Here is an 18,651-nt window from a genome sequence, read left to right as displayed (position 1 = left end):
GAAAAGCTTTTAGAGCCGGCCGGTGTGGCCGTGCGGTTCTAAGTGCGTCAGTTTGGAACCGCGTGACCGCTACGGTCGCAGGTTCGAATCCTGCCTCGGGCATGGATGTGTGTGATGTCCGTAGGTTAGTTAGGTTTAAGTAGTTCTAAGTTCTAGGGGACTGATGACCTCAGTAGTTAAGTCCCATAGTGCTCAGAGCCATTTTAACCATTTTTAACCAAAAGGTTTTTAGGGCATTCCACGGTGAGAGTTAACGACCAGACAGGTGACGTATACTGGAGAGCAAGTAACAGGCCACCAGAAGCAGGACAGAAAGAAGCTTTAGAAAACTGAGTTTCGAAATTCCAGATGGATACGAACGCAGTTGATCACATTAACAGAAAGTGATAGACATGTGACATAGGCATGTAACATTTAGGCGTCTGGAGCGGGCACAAAACGTCCGATTGGCGGAAACGAAGTAGGAAGGAGTAAAGTCCCTTAATTTCGAGGCAGTTTCATGGTAGGGCCCTTGCAATTGGCAGAGAGTGTTTCCACAAAAATAAGAGGAACACTGCTATTGGTCGAAAAAAGCCATGACGTGGAAAACGAAAAAACCAAGGTGAGGAGACAGTTCAGCTACGAGAAAGATGAGAGCGAAAGTTTCGGGGACTCTTCTCTGATCTGGCATCAAGTGCAGAACGGGGAACATAACCACCTGTAAGGTGCAGAGGAGAAATTTGTGTGAACATTGCATTCACTGCGGATGACATTCAGCAGCAGTCAAGTGCAGAATGGGGCACATAATGCTCTGTACGACATAGAGCAGAAATTTGTATGAACACTGCATTCACTGGAGCTGACATTCAGCTAGATATTAGATGTAATGTCATTGATCTCCAACTGTGGAGAAGAGAACCAGCCAGTTAGTTAATTATTCTTGTGATGACTGACAGGTTATTTTAATAAGCACACTGCTCCAGCCATGCGCTTGCATATCGCCGTATTCCAAGAGAAGGGATGAGTACACGTTTTCTTGCATAACGAGAAACATACGGAGAGTTTCTGCTCGAAAAGTCAGCAAAGGCTTAATTAGATTTTATAGGAATTTCAGAGGATACGGGTAGCCATGCAGATGACATCTCATCACAGCTAAGGTAAATACTGCAGGCAAAGGCATTCACTCTAAACTCGAGTGACCTTGGGTAACCTTTTGCTCAACTTGTCACAAAACTAACCATCCTCTGTAGACTTGATTGTCATCCTAAATAGTACCTAACTTTGAACCAGAATCGGATGATTTATCGTAGTAATGGCCACATCATGACGTAGCCGTAAGAATAATTTTGTAAAGAAATTTTTGTTAAAATTTACCATTGTTGTGTTTAGGATTATTTCACTTTCTGAGGACGAGATGCGTTCGTTTGACAACTGTACTAACATTGTGACATTGTAAACTGTGTAAATGCGTGTATTTCTGTGATAAGATTGCAAAATTCAACCAAAAATATTTACAGCTTACACAGTTGTTGTCCTGTGCTCAAACCCTTACAGAATGGCGACCCTTCCAGGATATCAATTGGTCTGCCTGGGTGGCAGCTCCAGCTACCATTTCACATTCAAAGCCTATTACTTCCCATCATGAGACCATAATCATGTCGGACACGTTGTCACATAAATCACATGAGTACAAATGAGAGCTCCACTAATGCACTACCACTTTTGTACCTTGAATACATGATACTACCTCGTAATGTATATCTGCATATCTTTATACTATGGCTTTTCTGACCTTATTGTAATGTGTATGAAGAGACAACTCGATGGTTCCCAAAAAGGGAGATGAATCTTTTCACACTGAATCAGAGCAGAAATCAATTCTGCCACACGATATCGGTCGCCATATAGTATTTGTGAAATCCATTCTGCCTCCAGTGAAACAAAACAGTTCTTAAAGTTTTCATGCTAGGTGAAGAGTGATGAATTCACCCTCAAGTGACAAATAAATGATTTTGAGTAGGCATTTGTAATGTATTTTGTTGTCTAACTTTCCAGATTCAGTGAACCTGAGCTTTGGTGATACTTGTAACAATAACTTATCTATCTTGTCTGTTAAAAATAGTAACCATCATACCAGTCAAGCAGTACATATTTAGTTACAGCATCTGTGGTACGTTTTCACTCTCGTGAAACTTGCAAAATTTGGTTACAATTTCATAATTTTGTAAATGTCTTTATTTCAAATTAATATCCCTGTGGAGTGGATACAATCAGTTCCTAAATATTTTTTATACCAAAATATTATGCTTATGTACAATGATTTGACATTTTTGAGAATTTAAAACTATATATTACTAATTTTTGAGCAAACCAAGCACATGGCCAAGTGGTCCTTACTCAGGATATAATTGCCTTCATATGATATTTGTATTTCGAGTTGTCTTTTCGACGTTATTTATGATTCAATGAGATGTATTATGTGATTTTTAAGATCAGATGAGTCGCAGATAATGTTTTTAACTTTTGCTATGGGATTTATGTGATTGTATTTATGTTGGTACTTGTATTATTGGGATAAGTGTGAATGTGGCAACAGTCTTAGTAACGGCTGAGTTTATTTTTAAAGTAAAATAACGTATTGTTAAAGCAGTCAGACAGTAATTAAAAGATGAAACTATTATTGATATGAAAGTGGAAATGAGAGTTAACAAGATAAGGAATCTAAAAAGTCTGAGGAATAAATGAGAATTACCTATAAAATTTGAATACTGCAAAGTTTCTTTCATAATGAGGAAGAATGGAGAATTATAAGCTGGTTGCCCTTTTTATTACGTTTGTCCCTGAAATGAAGATCTGATGCCCACACTAGCACTTGGAGGGAATGGATGTGGTAGGCTTAGGAAAGAGAGTAGGAAATCCTCAAGAAAATTTAATTAGTTTCTTGGCAAAGAATCCTTTCCCTGTCAAAACAACCAACCCTCTTCATTCAAACTAAGCAGATCACAAAATTTCCACGGTGCTGTCACACTGTAATCAATATTAAGGCGACATATGTGCAAATTTTCTCACGAGCAGAGGTGCAATGAGACAAACAGCCTACTGCTGGACGTACAAATTTTTTGTGATTTCTATACTTTATTTAAATTAGTCTGGATTAAGTTCGACAGATGTCAGTTGATAGATGCTCATGTTTATAGGAAAGAGCCTCAGTGATTGCAGATATTAGGACATCAATTAACAACCTACTCCTCTATCTACACAGTGCGAATCACCTAAAACTTACACTGCAAATATTGCGGAAATGAAAAGTGCTACTGATCAGCTGTTTTGGCAGAATGGATTAGTAGTGAGGGGCTCGTACTGTTAGCCAATCCACAGATTGTAATAATACTTAGCAAGTGCATTTTTTGTGTAAACATACACATTGACCTTAACAAACTAAAAGTCGGGTAAATTAGAATTTCAGTGGTGTTTTTTGCAGGATTTCAGTGGGAGTCGTTCATGAGATATAGTATTTTGAAAAGTATCCACACTGACAATAGTCTGTGCCATTCAACATCGGTAGTTGCTAGGTACGATGTTGTTATGTTTCCTTACAATGTGCTTATATGTCCCTTGAGTCATTGCGACTTATTAGTCAGTGTCATGAATGGATGATGGGATTTGCCATTGCACAAAAAGGCGATACCTGGTGTATGGAGGGTGTAGGAGGAATACAATTAAACCGCGCGGGGTAGCAGCGCAGTCTGAGGCGCCTTATCACGTTTCGCGAGGCTACCACCCCCACCCCCCCGCCCCTACCACCCCCACCCCCACCCACCGTCCGGCATGGGTGTGTGTGTTGTCTTTGGTGTAAGTTAGGTTAAGTAGTGTGTAAGCTTAGGGACCGATGACCTCAGCAGTTTGGTCCCATAGGGTCTTACCACAAATTTCCAAACAATACAATTTGCTCATGTACGGTGTGCAGCAAGGTATCCCAATAGATGTAAACCGTGTCAGTAGGTTATTTATCAACCTTTTTCCACCATTTAAGTGATAGCTGTAGTGTGTCACATGGAGATAATGTAACAGATGCAAACAACTGGCTACAGAAGAGGGGGAAATTAATGTTCTTGCTGCTGCTGCAGTTGATCCTCACGTTAGCTCCCGTGCAATCGCACGAAGACGTGGCATGAGTCAGGCAAGTGTCCCAGGCATTCTGCATCGACATAGGTTTCATCCCTATCATCTCTCTCTCCACCAGGAGCGGCACGGAAGCGATTACGAGAATCATGTTAACTTGCGTAAATGAGCATTAGGAGGAGATGCTTCAGATGTATCTTCTTTAGTGATGAAGCCAGAATTACCAATCATGGCCACGTTAAGCACCCAAAACTGCACACTATTGGTCTCCTGACAAATCCTGTTGGCTTTGTCTTGTGGAACGTCAGCATTTGCATAGTGTAAACGTGTGGTGTTGGGTTGTGAACTGTCAGCTCATGGACCCCGTTTTTCATAGATGGAATAGGAATACTAAACGTGTACAAGCATCGCAGCCTTCTAACAGACCATCTTCCATGTGTGTCAGAAGAAGTTTCTCTATGGACTAGCAGCAAGCTGTGGTACCGACATGATGTCTGTCTAGCCCATAGTGTACGAAGTACTACAGCCCTTCTTCACGAACTGTTTGCAGATCGTTGGATTGGATGCAAAGGACCTGTACCTCTGGCGGCCCATTTGCAGATTTGACTTTTCCATAGGGCAAGATGTAAGACGCTGACTACAAGGACATACCAACTACCGCCGATGATATACAACGACGTATTACCGCAGTGTGCTCGGACATTTCCGCTGAAATGATAACACATGTGCAGCAGTTGTTCCATACCAAACTGGAAACGTATATTGCCACTGCCCGCGGTCATTTTGAACAAATCTGTGGTGGTCAATTGTCTCGTTACTGGTTAGAATCCACATAACTAATGTATATACCTGTGTTTTTCTTTAGTGTGTGCTGCCACTGGTATTGTAAAAGTGTCTAAGTACGATGCATTGTAAACTATTCCCACTGGAATCCTGTTACAAACACCAAAGACATTCTAAGTTAGGCTTTTTTAATTTCTTGATGTCAATAGGCAGTTTTTCCTTTTAAAATCGTGTACGTTTGTACAAAAAATACATTTTCTAAGTATTATTACAGTCTATTGATTGTCTAACGAAACGAGCCCCGACTACTAACCAATTATGTGAAAATCGCACATCAATATCACTTTCCATTTCCGCGATATTGCGGTGCACGGTGATCCATCCTGTGTACTGGCGGAAACAGCATATAATTCTTTCTGTAATTTTCTTGGTGATTCTCAGATGGGAGCTCTGGGTGAGAAAGGTCAGACGTAGGTCCCATGAAGTCCGCAGTGATGATCACCTTAGCAGGTGAGAAACCAAGAAATGGGGCAACTTTGTGCGGCAGAGCGCTAAGCTGACCGAGCTTTGGCATTGTGTGGGCCTTGTATTTGTCCCATTGTTGGCATCATAGCATTTCATTAAAAACAGTTCACGTTATGTGTGCTCTGGCCACCTCCCTAAGAAAATTAGATGGCACAGCAGACGAACAGCTTGATAAGCCGAGCCATCCACAAATAGATATTTCCACGACCGAAGTCCTTCCCAGGAGAGAGTGCGGTGAAATGGCAGATACCTTCCGATACTTTGACAAATGAGGAAGCCCTGCTCCTTCGCCGATGGCAGCCCGGACACTTTTAAAAATTCGAAAGAAAACATCTTATGGGTTAAAAGTTACCATTTAGCCAAGGATAGGAGCCTCACATGCTTCAAAAAAATCTAAACATGGAGCCCAGAGCCTTATGTAGTGAGAAAATCAGTTATTGAGAGAACTGATAGGAACTGCTCCCTTCTGTATTTCAATACTTCAAAACTGACGTTAATTGGGAATTTGTTGGTTTATTTAAGAGTGTATCATTGGTCAGTAAACCGTAAAGCCGTCTCATTTTTGGACAGGAAGTCATGTTCAAGAGCGAAACCTTGTCTGGGTAGCGAGCAGGAGTCACTTCCTCTTCAGGTGTCAGTAAGTGAAGATTTCTCCAGTGGGTAATGCGAAAGGACTTTTCCCCACCAGCAGCAATCATCGGCAGATCATGCCAGGTAGACCCAGTCAACGGCTTGCAGAGTTTGATGAGATTATGAAAACTTACACAAACAGACTTAGAAAGTATTTGTAGGAGCGAGTAGCTGCTGCGAACCTCGTAATTTCATGATAGTCTGCGGGCTTGTTCGCAATATTCATCCTTTGCTGCAGTATGCATGGTTTTGTTAAAAAAAATTACAGCTTGATCACATTGCCACTGAACAGGTATTGTGAGTTGGTACCTTCACAGCTGATATATTAGATGACATTCTCGTCTACGCCAAGACCTTCTGTTCTCTTCAGCTAAGAGATTATCATTCTATGCCTTCGGCGTTTCTGAACTTCAGTTAGATCTGGTGATGAAATTTATATTCATGTATTTAAACAGCAGAGCTTTTGCAATAAATTGGTTTTATTTAGAATTGTACTACACTTTTCTCCACAGCTTCGCTCATTTATGTGTCTGGCAACTATACTTCCCACGTCTCCTCCTGCCCCCTACCCAGTCTCGTTCCACTGTCACACATCTATCTGTGAATACCCCCCACCTCCTTATGTTAGTCTCCTGCTGTCACCCTCTGTGTCAATCTCCGCCTTCCTGTCTGCCGATCTCCACTTTGCCTACCGATATCCCAGTCTCCTCCTTTCCCCTCTCTCTGCTCGCCTCCTCTTCCCCAGTCTCTCTGCCGTGCCCCTACTCTCGCCCTCTGTCCTGTCCTCTCTTGGCCTCCTCTCTGAGCACATCTTTCTCCAATCTCTCTGTACATTTCCTCCCACCCAGCTCTCCCTGTCTACCACCATCTGCACTCCTCTCTCCTCAGCCGCATCCCCACCTTACTCTTTTGTCTCCACTTGCAATGCGTCTCTGGATTCACCTCCTCCCTCACCCTATTCCACTGTTCTACCCCCCCCCCCATCCCCACCCCCATCCCCGCGCCAATTCCATCTCCTCATTCCGTTTCTTCACCCTATCGACCTCCTCCTTCCTGTAATGCCCTTCTATCTTCTCCTCCTCCTCCCCTGTAGCGCCCTCCAGCTCCCCTCTCTCTCTGTCCCCCATTTTCTGGCTCCCCCTGACCAAGCACTGCTGTCCCTCTCTTACTCAATCCCCTCATGTCTTCCCTCTCTTTGTCTATCCCCTCCTGCCTCCTCTCTCCCTATCCATCCCCTCCTGCGCCTTTCTCTCTGTCCATTCTGAACTCAGTTAGTCCCAATCTTCACCACCCTGTGCCTATCTGAACATCTAGCCCATGCATGATAGTTCGATGATCCAGGCTGGTACACTGCCACAACAAACGTGCCATGCAAAGCAGCATGCACATCTTGGGCTAGAAAACCGATCCTTACCCCTCATGTTTAGGCTGAATTGCAATGCCAGAAACGGACCAACACTTTACTGACTTGCTCAATCTGTAAAGCTCTGTCTCTTGAATGAATCAAGCATTTCTTCCTGAAATCGTAATCGTTTGTTTGTTTAAATGGTTCAAATGGCTCTGAGCATTATGGGACTTAACTTCTGAGGTCATCAGTCCCTTAGAACGTATATCTACTTAAACTTAACTAACCTAAGGGCATCACACACATCCATGTCCGAGGCAGGATTCGAACCTGCGACCGTAGCGATCGGTCGGTTCCAGACTGTAGCGCCTAGAACCGCTCCTCCACCCCGGCCGGCTCGTTTGTTTGTCTGCACATGTACATCACAGCTACCTATTTTCCCCATTCGGAAAAATTTTTGTAGTACGCCTTTTTTTCTTGAGGGTATATTAATGGCTGTAGACTTTCCTGTACCTGGGCCATTGCAAAATTATCAGAAATTTTCAGTAAACCCTCCGTTCTTTAAAGACTCGATCTCCTATGTTTAAAACAGCATAAAACATCTGAGTAATTTACGAATGAATTAATGTGTTAGATGTTTGACTTTAAGTGTGTAAGTGAGAAAAAAAATTCTATAAGGCATTCAATTAAGCTGTAAGACGCTGAGTACAAGGACAACCAACTACCGCCGATGATATACAACGACGTATTACCGCAGTGTGCTCGGACATTTCCGCTGAAATGATAACACATGTGCACAGGGTCATGCTTCTCAGCTATCCCAAACGGCCTCGGTGTCTGCGGGGGGTTTGTGAAAATTGCTTCCACGAGAGGTCGTGTGACTGTTAGGTGTACTGATGATTTTAGAACAACAAGCAACATAGAAATCTAGTCTGATCTTCCTATGGACGACACAAACACCAAACGTTGGAGGACGTCTTCGTCAGAGCAGCAAGTAATTTATCAACTGAAGGCGAATGAAAACGAATTTACCTCGCCTCCGTGGCTGGAAGATGTACGCCACTGACGAGTATATGATTTTATCGACAGGAACGTATTGTTCATCATTTCCAAACAGTCTTTTTACCATTGCCATATGACTGTATATCCTCACAGAGATTAATTAGCATGAAGGGTGATATCATATTGAGCTAGCTGATTTAGAAGATACGCTTCCCTCGTTGTACATCAACCAGTTATGGTTCAATCGTCGTCCGCCGACGGATAGCATAGTGGTATAGCTACCAGAGCGCCATCTATTAAAGGCAATGCTCACAGACAGAAATGTGGTGCAAAAGTGTGAAAGAAGCAGACTCGTACTTGCTACAGCCAACTGACGGACTTTGAAAGTGATCAAATTATGGTCTGCCGGGCGGGATTAGCCGAGTGGTCTGGGCGCTGCAGTTATGGACTGTGCGGCTGGTCCCGGCGGAGGTTCGAGTCATCCCTCGGGCCTGGGTGTGTGTGTTTGTCCCTAGGATATTTTAGGTTGTGTGTAAGCTTAGGGACTGATGACCTTAGCAGTTAAGTCCCATAAGATTTCACACACATTATAAATTATGGTCTTCCAAATGGCGGGGTGGTCCTTTTCGAGAACTGCCGCACAAGCTGGGCGTGCTGCGTCAGTTGTGGAACGATACTGGTAACAGTGGTCACGTGAACATTCTCACACCCAAAGACGAGGTTCTGGAAGTTCACGCAGCACAGATGCTGCCAGGATCATCGTACTGTAAGGGCAGCAGTGGGTCATAGTACGGATAGTTATGCTTGTGATCACAGGCTTGTCAGCAGCAACTGTTGCGAAGCAGTTATGAGCAGTAGGACTATGGGTAGCCACATCTCTATCCCGTCTTTCATTCACACCACAGCATCGACATGTACGGCTCAGTAGATGCGGTCAAATGATCACTTGGAAGATGGAATGGCGCGCCGTGGTCTTCAGACTTGAAAGCAGATTCTGTCAGCAAGCATGTGAACGTCGTTTGAGCATATGGCGTATAGCTGGTGAGCGCTGTCTTGCGAGTGCATTCGTCCAAGACGCGCTGGCCTTACGGTCTGAGATGCGTTAAGTTACAGCTCTCTTTCTCCTGTGGTGTTTTTTGGAGGGGACAGCTAGAATGTTGTTAGAACCATTCTTTTGCCGCTCCTGCAACCAGAACGTGATGTGTGGCTCCAGTACTATAATACTATCCTATACACTGCCCATGAAACTCAAGGTACTCTGGAAGAAGTGTAGCTACTTTCCTGACCAACATGATCTCCTGACTTGTCTCCAACTGGGCAAGGTGGGAAATGCTGGAACAAGAAGTGACTCCTGCGACTCGTCAACCAACAACTCCTACAAAACTACGTGAACAGATCGAGCAGGCGTGAACTAACGTATCCCAGGACAGTATTCGCCACCTGAGCGGTCTACTGAATGCCAGAATCATTGCCTGCGTTGCCACCCGTGGAGGCTACAGCGTGTACCAATAAGGCTCTTCCACCGGGGGTCGATACCTAGTACCTCAGAACCTCTTGTTCTATTGATATGTGAAGGTAATCATTTCATGTACTCAATGTCCGCCCCCGTTAACTGAGTGGTCAGCTTGACAGAATGTCAATCCTAAGTGCCCGGATTCGATTCCCGGGTGGGTCGGAGATTTTCTCCGCTCAGGGACTGGGTGTAGTGTTGTTCAAATCCTCATTATTTCATCCCCATCGACGCGCAAGTCGCCGAAGTGGCATCAAAGCATAAGACTTGCAGCCAGCGAACGGCCTACCCGATGGGAGGCCCAAGTCACACGACATTTACATTTATGTACTCAATATGCACTGTCACAACAAAAATCTTGAGTAAATTGGAAAACTCTAAAACGGTATACTAATTTCTTTCTAGCAGTATAGTTACTCACTCTTACAACTAGCGGTACCACATACATGCAGCAAGCATCTAGCAAACTACAACAGGCTCGAAAGACGCCCTCTTCTGTCACAGGACGGCATCCTGATTGATCCTATGATCCCTGGAAGGGGATAAAACACCCCGTTCAGAGAAAACAAGTAATCAACGTGCTTACAACATATGTTCTGGGTAGCATCTGTTGAAGACCTACCCTGCGAACATGAACTATGTTTGATGTCTGACTCTGGCTGCATTTCACATCGCAATACTACATTGTGGGGATTTATTCACTGACGTGCGTTATTCGTTTTTTGCAGTACCGCAATCTGCCAGAAATTTGTGTCGTGAAGCGAATTTTCAACCTGTACCGTACTTATAACTTGTCCTTTTTCTTATTCGAAAGCGCGAAACGGTACAGTAGTTTCCGCTCGAAAAACAGCAGGGTTCGCTGCTCGCTCGCACCGGGAAATAAAAAAGGAGGCGGCTCCGCCGCCAATTTTATTGCACGACACGACTGGCCGCGGGTGCAACAGAACCCATGTGTACGGGTGGAAAGAAGTGTGTCAGGCTTCATAATACGTATTTATATGTGTCGTGTATCATGCATTTCTTGTACGTGAAGTGAATCTGCACAGGAACTTTCGTAATCCTCCTCACACCTTTCCATAAAGTGAGGCCAAATCTTAGTTGGGAAGTAGTTCCGTAGTATAGTAGTGCCAACCTCACTCCTGGGTAGGGGATCAGAGAGACAGCACAGGCAGCTAAAAGTCAAAGACGTTCCAGCGCCACAAGATTTGGGGTGGAGAGGTTGTTCAGGGCCAGATGTTTCGACCATCCCCTCCATCGGGGCCCAGGAAGACCTCCGGGTGCCCACGATATTGTGGTAGTGTTACAGAAGACGGGTAAGTGAGCAGACATGCCCTCAGTGCGTCTGTCTCGATGTTCACGCGTGGAAGAGAGGTATTTGAATATTTGCACTAATTCTTTTATTTCCAGCTTCGGATTGTGTAAGGAAAAGAATGTTCTCGTTTAATTTCGGAAATTTGGCCCCCTGTGTTAATGTATCTTTTCCCCAGTTTGGTCGTTATCCTCCTCAGATAGTGGATGTCCCATGTAAAATATTGGGAGGCTTTGGTGGTATACATTTGGCCAACGCAATTCCGTCTTGCCCGTAGAATGTGCGTGCAGATTAGTATGTAATATACCCGAGCTATAAGTAGTAAAATTGTGATATCTGTAAACTGGGCCTGCCTGAGTGGCCGTGCCGTTCTAGGCACTACAGTCTGGAACCGAGCGACCGCTACGGTCGCAGGTTCGAATCCTGGCTCGGGCATGGATGTGTGTGCTGTCCTTAGGTTAGTTAGGCTTAATTAGTTCTAAGTTCTAGGCGACTGATGACCTCAGAAGTTATGTCACATAGTGCTCAGAGCCATTTGAACCATTTTTTGTAAACTGGAACAATTGCTGCAATCACTGTAAAATCGAGTGATAATGTTTAAACAAATAGATAATTGTCATCAATCCTTAGCATACCACAAAAATCAAGTTAAAGGAATTCATTTAAAATAAAGGATATAGAATGCAGGGACCCACACATCAGCGTATGAGCCCTCCAGCCCCTTGCCTAGTATCGCACAGAAAGGGCACGCTCTCTAGGTAGCGCACTCAAGCTCCCCTCCCCACTTATCCTTTGCGCAATTTTCATTCAGGGCTTGACGACATCAATTTTCATCTGGTGTCCCTGGGCAAGGAGGTTTGACGGTAATCTTTCAAGCGGATGCGTCAGAATTTATCTCGTCTTAGTAAGTGGAAGAAGGTAGGATAAGGGTGGTTTGACTCTACCAAACGAAACGTACTGTGCATCACTTCATGCCTCTCTACATCCCACCCACGCATGACTTTGTACCACAAAAGCGAGGACATAACGTTTATGGGGACACAGTGCACTAAACAGCTTGATTCGGGGACACGCTTCCTCGGCCGGCTCCTCCGCTGTTTCGTATTCCTGGACGCCCTCGTGCCCTGTTAGCCAGCAGAGAGAGACGCAATAAAATGCCTCCCGCTGACGCCCGCAGCGCGTGGCAGCCCGCAGGTGATTTTCAGAGGCGAACGCCGTGCTGCGCGGCGCTGCGCGGTGCGACCTGTCGGACGCTAATTGCACGCCGTGATTGACGTGGGCGGCGCCGCCCACGCCAGCGGCGACAGGCGCCCAGCGGTGGGGCGTCGCGGCCCCTGCTAATCGCGACGGCTCGCCGTTCCCTGCCGGCCGCAGCTCGCAGCGCGCGGCTAATCGTGGCAATTGCCAATTGCTGGCGCGGCTCGCGGATTGTGCCGTTCTTGGTGCAGCGGATTTGGGAGGGTAAAGGGGAGTGGGCGAGGGTACGGGGTGTGGGGGAGTCGGTCGCGTTCGAGTAACGGAAAGAAATTAGCAAATACCGGAGGGGGAATGAAATCGTGTTACCCACGTGACCGGTTAACCAAAGTAGGCACGCCCGGAATTTGGCCACCCTCCGGCAGTCCTTGGAAATACCGCGCCTCGTTGCGGGTAGCAAATCGAGTCATCTCGTTACAGCCGCGAAGCGGTTACGCCTCTCTCGTTGTCTTGGAACGCAGGGGTGTTACAGCTTCCTATCTAAGCTGAATTTCATGAAAATACTGTTAAAATATGAACAAGCGGATATATATCATCTATATTGAACGTTCTCGGCGCAGTTATAGCGCTGCTTCGCGATGGAAAATACAATATTTTGGCTACATCCACCGCTCTCGTCGTAAGGAAAGCAATTCACTGACGAAGTACAGTCTGGAAAGGCTCGACCGCTACGGTCACAGGTTCGAATCCTGCCTCGGGCGCCGGCCGCTGGTGGCCGAGCGGTTCTGGCGCTACAGTCTGGAACCGCGTGAACGCTACGATCGCAGGTTCGAAACCTGCTTCGGGCATGGATGTGTGTGTTGTCCTTAGGTTAGTTAGGTTTAAGTAGTTCTAAGTTCTAGGGGACTTATGACCTCAGCAGTTGAGTCCCATAGTGCTCAGAGCCATTTGAACCATTTTTTTGAACCTGCCTCGGGCATGGATGTGTGTGATGTCCTTCGGTTAGTTAGGTTTAAGAAGTTCTTAGTTCTAGGGGACTGATGACCTCAGAAGTTAAGTCTCATAGTGCTCAGAGCCATTTGAATCACTGACGAAGAGCTAAGGAAATGGGACAGTTGTGTCTGCTATACTTGTGCCTCTCTGACCAAAGATGACACTGGTTCTGACAGTGGTACCAGCGATGAAACTGCACTCTTTGATTCCAACGCCGTATATAACACGTAACACAGGGTAACATAGCGTAAGAGTTCGGTACAAGGAACGCACACACTGACACACACACACACACACACACACACACACACACACAGTAAATTCTAATTTTTGTGCACATTGGCACACACAGCAAATTATAATTTTTGCTCACACTGAGACACACACAGTAAATTCTAATATAATTATATTAAAACTATTAGGATACCCTATGCTCCTCTCACAGCCCGCAGGGACACGTCACTGAAAAGAACCACTACTAATTAATATGGGACGGATCTCAGTCTAACCATCAGCTTCTTCGATTACCGCCAGTGGCAGCACTTGTCGCACCACTGCAGGGACAGTACCGGTACTACTCGCGTGATTTTCAATAAAAATAACAGTACATTTCGAAGTAGCAACAAGTTATCTATTTCTAGTGCTTTTTTTCCACGCACGGGCTTCGGAGTCTTGTGTTTTGTTTACATGCAAATAATATTTATGATATCATTAGATACAATCGATATTATTCTCTATACTATAGGCTTTGAAAGTTTATAGTACAAGTAATAATAACGGAAATGTTAAATTACCACTACATTACCTTCCGGTTGTATCTGACCAATTTTGGGCTGTATCTGACAAAACATTTACCATAAAAACTAGATATTTTTCGACTTTTATTTTTTTAACAGCCAGATGATTGAGAAATCAGTGCATAAATAGGTTGAGAGTACCATGAAGGGAGCCAAAGAGAAACATTTCTTGAAATGATGACCAGGGGAGGCAGTGAGAAATATTCAGTTCCAAGAAGTACTTTAAGTGACAGATTTAAATCGTTGTAGGGAAAGGAAGAGGTTATCATAAAACGTATTTAGGAAAGAACAACTTTTTTCGAAGAATACTCAGAGCTGAACAAGAAAAATAATCTACCATCATCTTAAAAAAGTTTGATACACAGGTTATTCGTTGAGTGAAGATGAATTCATAAATTATTGAATATCTCTCAAACTGAAATTACAGCATCGATTGAATAAGACAAAAATAAAAGTTAGCAAAGGCTTTTATTATGATTTTGTGAAAAGACATTGAAGAATAAAGCCGGAAAACAGCTAAATCCATGCGTTTGCAACGGGTAGTAGATTTCAGCAAGGAACAAGTTGACAAATTGTTTGACAAAATAGGTGATCTGATGGATACGTTACAGTTCATAATACTTCACGAGCCAATTAAACCTTATTTCAACAAAAATAAATGTTTTATAGATTAAAATTTATTTCCGATACAGCCCTCCAAATATTTAAACGACCAAAATGGTTGGTTGGTTGGTTGTTTTGAGGAAGGAGACCAGACAGCGATGTCATCGGTCTCATCGGATTAGGGAAGGACGGGGAAGGGAGTCGGCCGTGCCCTTTGAAAGGAACCATCCCGGAATTTGCCTGGAGCGGTTTAGGGAAATCACGGAAAACCTAAATCAGGATGGCCGCCCGCATCTCGTGGTCGTGCGGTAGCGTTCTCGCTTCCCACGCCCGGGTTCCCGGGTTCGATTCCCGGCGGGGTCAGGGATTTTCTCTGCCTCGTGATGGCTGGGTGTTGTGTGATGTCCTTAGGTTAGTTAGGTTTAAGTAGTTCTAAGTTCTAGGGGACTGATGACCATAGATGTTAAGTCCCATAGTGCTCAGAGCCATTTGAACCATCAGGATGGCCGGACGCGGGATTGAACCGTCGTCCTCACGAATGCGAGTCCAGTGTCTAACCACTGCGCCACCTCGCTCGGTGACCAAAATGCAGAAGGTAGTAGAACACTACAAATAATCAGCGAAAGTACATTCTTATGACGTCGGATAGCCTTCCTGATGATTTGAGTGCCAGCAGTTCAATATGTGGGGTGGAATCCGTGCCTGCTCAATTTGGATTTTGTGGTTCTTTTTTTCGTTTAGTCGTGCTCGGCAGAAGCGGATTTTTCTATATTTCTATAATTATTTGCCGCTGGTTTTTTTGCAAGGCTGCCTACTAGATTCACATAGCAACCACCTAGGACTCAAAGGCCATGACTATCCTTCAAAGGATATCTCTTGTTTTTATAAAGGGACTTGAATACACTTTTTATCTTATATGCCTTTGAAGCCGAACAGTCTGTTCTTTGCTGTTGTAGCCGTCCCTCAATTTGCTCTTAAGGCTTTTAGGCTTTCACAAGCAAAGGTCATCCGAAAAAACTTGATAATATTGTCGTTTCTCTCTAATGTGATCAAAGTGACCTGGATGATCGCCACAATCAGGAAACCCTTCAGAGTAAAATCGCAGCGCCACATTTACTTTGCAAAAACTACAAAAAATGCTGTACGTCTGAAGAATAAACTACATCAGCTAGATATAACAGCACATGATGAGAGAAACGCAGTTCATATTTCAGCAGCGGTAGCGCACAACCGACGCATAACTACGAGGCAGCTTGAATATGCAAGTGGGATCTGCCAAATGAGTGTTCTGCGAATACTGCTTTCCAACACATGTCATCCATTCCACGTTTCGCTCCATCAGCGGCTTCAGGGTAATGACTTTCAAAATCTGTTGCAGTTCTTCGAATTGTGCATAGAAGAAACGGTGTACATGGCAACAGCGTATTCAGGCACCGTTTCAGTACTAGTTTTCGATTAACGCTGATGTAACGCTTAAAAAAATGGGAAAATTAATATTCTGAATGAGCAAGACTAGACGCAGATCTACGTAGGCTGAAGGAAGTGGAAGAGACAACCGACTTGTTCAATCAACATATGATGTGGGTTTGCCAACAACTGCACAATTGATCTCTGCTTTGCTGATGAGACTCTAAATGACTTCAAGCACATATCTACAGCTCCCAACAGGCATAATGCTGTGATTGTTGAGAGGCATGTAGTCCACATCGTACAAACATGTTGTATGTCTCCACGTGTAATTACAGCCTTATTTAGCAAAGCATTTTGAGAGCGCTGAAGTGGGCTTATGGGGAATACGAAATGGCCTAGACACTCACCAAGTGCAACACCTCCGGAGTTCTACCTGTGAGAAAACAAAAAACATGGGATCTACAAAGAAGCGCCGACGATTTCTGAAGGCATTAAATGTCATATAACACTGGCCTGTGCTCCGCTAAGTCCTAATGAAATTCAACGCGCAACACTGTCTGTCCGGAATCTCTAAATTTTTCTAAAGCCTGTATGAATACTAACCGTCGTAATTTTGGGTACTTCATCTGTCAGCGATAATAATAACGACATTAACCGTAACTAAGTTTCAAATCTGCTCACAGCTGGCACAGAAGGGCATAGGTTTGTACGTGCTCTACCTCTGTGTTTTGCAGCATTGACATTTGTTACTATTTGCTGATGTTACTCCCTGAAGGCTGTTTCCAGTGGCACAGAAAGAATTATATTCGTAATTCCACGAAAATATAAGAAAAGTACTTGCTTACGTCGGGATATTTGCCACTTGGCAGAAACCACATTCTGATACGCAGATCTGTTACTGCGCATATTGGCTATGTAACTTAGCACAGGAATACGTTGTCATTTTTATTGCAGATTAAAAGTTCTTGGGTCGCTGCTCATTCGACCAAGTGCAAATACGTACAACACTAAACAAAGTTAAAACTTCGCAAATGAGAGACAATTTCCATTTCACAACATAACAAAGACTCACAGGTTCTCACTCACTCGACCTGGCATAAAATAACGAGTAAGGAAAACATGAGACATATCCCTATACCTTACTGTTGTCCGTTATCATATAAAATTGCAAATACGTTTAAAAAATTCGGCATGTGGCTCGGTTTCCAAACCAATAACAAACTAGAGCAGATTCAGCGACATAGTTGGAAAGCCCGTAAAATATAAATTTTGTAATGCCCGCGTGTACAGGATCAAATGTGGGTCCTGTTAATGTTAGTACTTTGTCCAAATGGGAAGGGAATGCAAAATACGTTTCAGGGAACGTGCATACACAGCTAATGGCTACGCCCTGTACACCACTTAACAGGGAACAGAATCATTATTTACACGCATAAAAAAATGTTTTGCATCACCCCAGTTTCGAGAACTCCTGAAGACAGACGTTAACTGTGGATATTGTGTCACAGACACTGTCCCTTTGACTGTTCAGAGATGTCACTAAAACCGCCAAAGGATGTAAGCAACCATGCATGAGCAGCGCCTTTTAGACGGAGGGGTTCCGACAGCCGATCTGTTCCAGTCATTCCACCGGGAAGTATGTATATGGCTGGTGTTCTCTGTTGTTCAGCCATGCCTCGACGGTCAATACCGCGGTTCGATCGCGTCCACATTGTTACTTTGTGGCAGGAAGAGTTCTCAACACGGAAAGTGTCCAGGCGTCTCAGAATGAACCAAAGCTATTTTGTTCGGACATGAGGAAGGTACAGAGAGACAGGAACTGCCGATGATATGCCTCGCTCAGGCCGCTTACGAGCTACTACTGCAGTGGATGACCGCTACCTACGGATTATGGCTCGTAGGAACCCTGAGAGCATCGCCACCATGTTGAATAATGCTTTTGGTGCAGCCACAGGACGTCGTTTTACCACTCAAACTGTGCGCAATAGCTTGCATGATGCGCAACTTCACTCCCAACGTCCATGGCGAGGTCCATCTTTGCAACGACGACACTATGCAGTGCGGTGCAGATGGGCCCACCAACATGCCGAATGGACCGCTCAGGACTGGCATCTCGTTCTCTTCACCGATGAGTGTCGCATATGCCTTCAGCCAGATAATCGTCGGAGACGTGGTTGGAGGCAACCCGGACAGACTGAACGTTTAGACACACTGTTCAGCAGCAAGGTGGAGGTTCCCTGCTGTTTTCGGGTAGCATTAAGTGGGGTCGACGTACGCCGCTGGTGGTCTTGGAAGGCGCCGTTAACGGCCGTACGAAACGTGAATGCCATCCTCCGACTGATAGTGCAACCATATCGGCAGCATATTGGCGAGCCATTTGTCTTCATGGACGACAATTCTCGCCCCCATCGTGCACATCATGTGAATGACTTCCTTAAGGATAACGACA

The sequence above is a fragment of the Schistocerca nitens genome, chromosome 9 (genome assembly GCF_023898315.1).
Source record: "Schistocerca nitens isolate TAMUIC-IGC-003100 chromosome 9, iqSchNite1.1, whole genome shotgun sequence".
NCBI lineage: Eukaryota > Metazoa > Arthropoda > Insecta > Orthoptera > Acrididae > Schistocerca > Schistocerca nitens.
The sequence above is the reverse complement of the archived record's forward strand: the minus strand, read 5'-3'. Positions refer to the sequence as shown.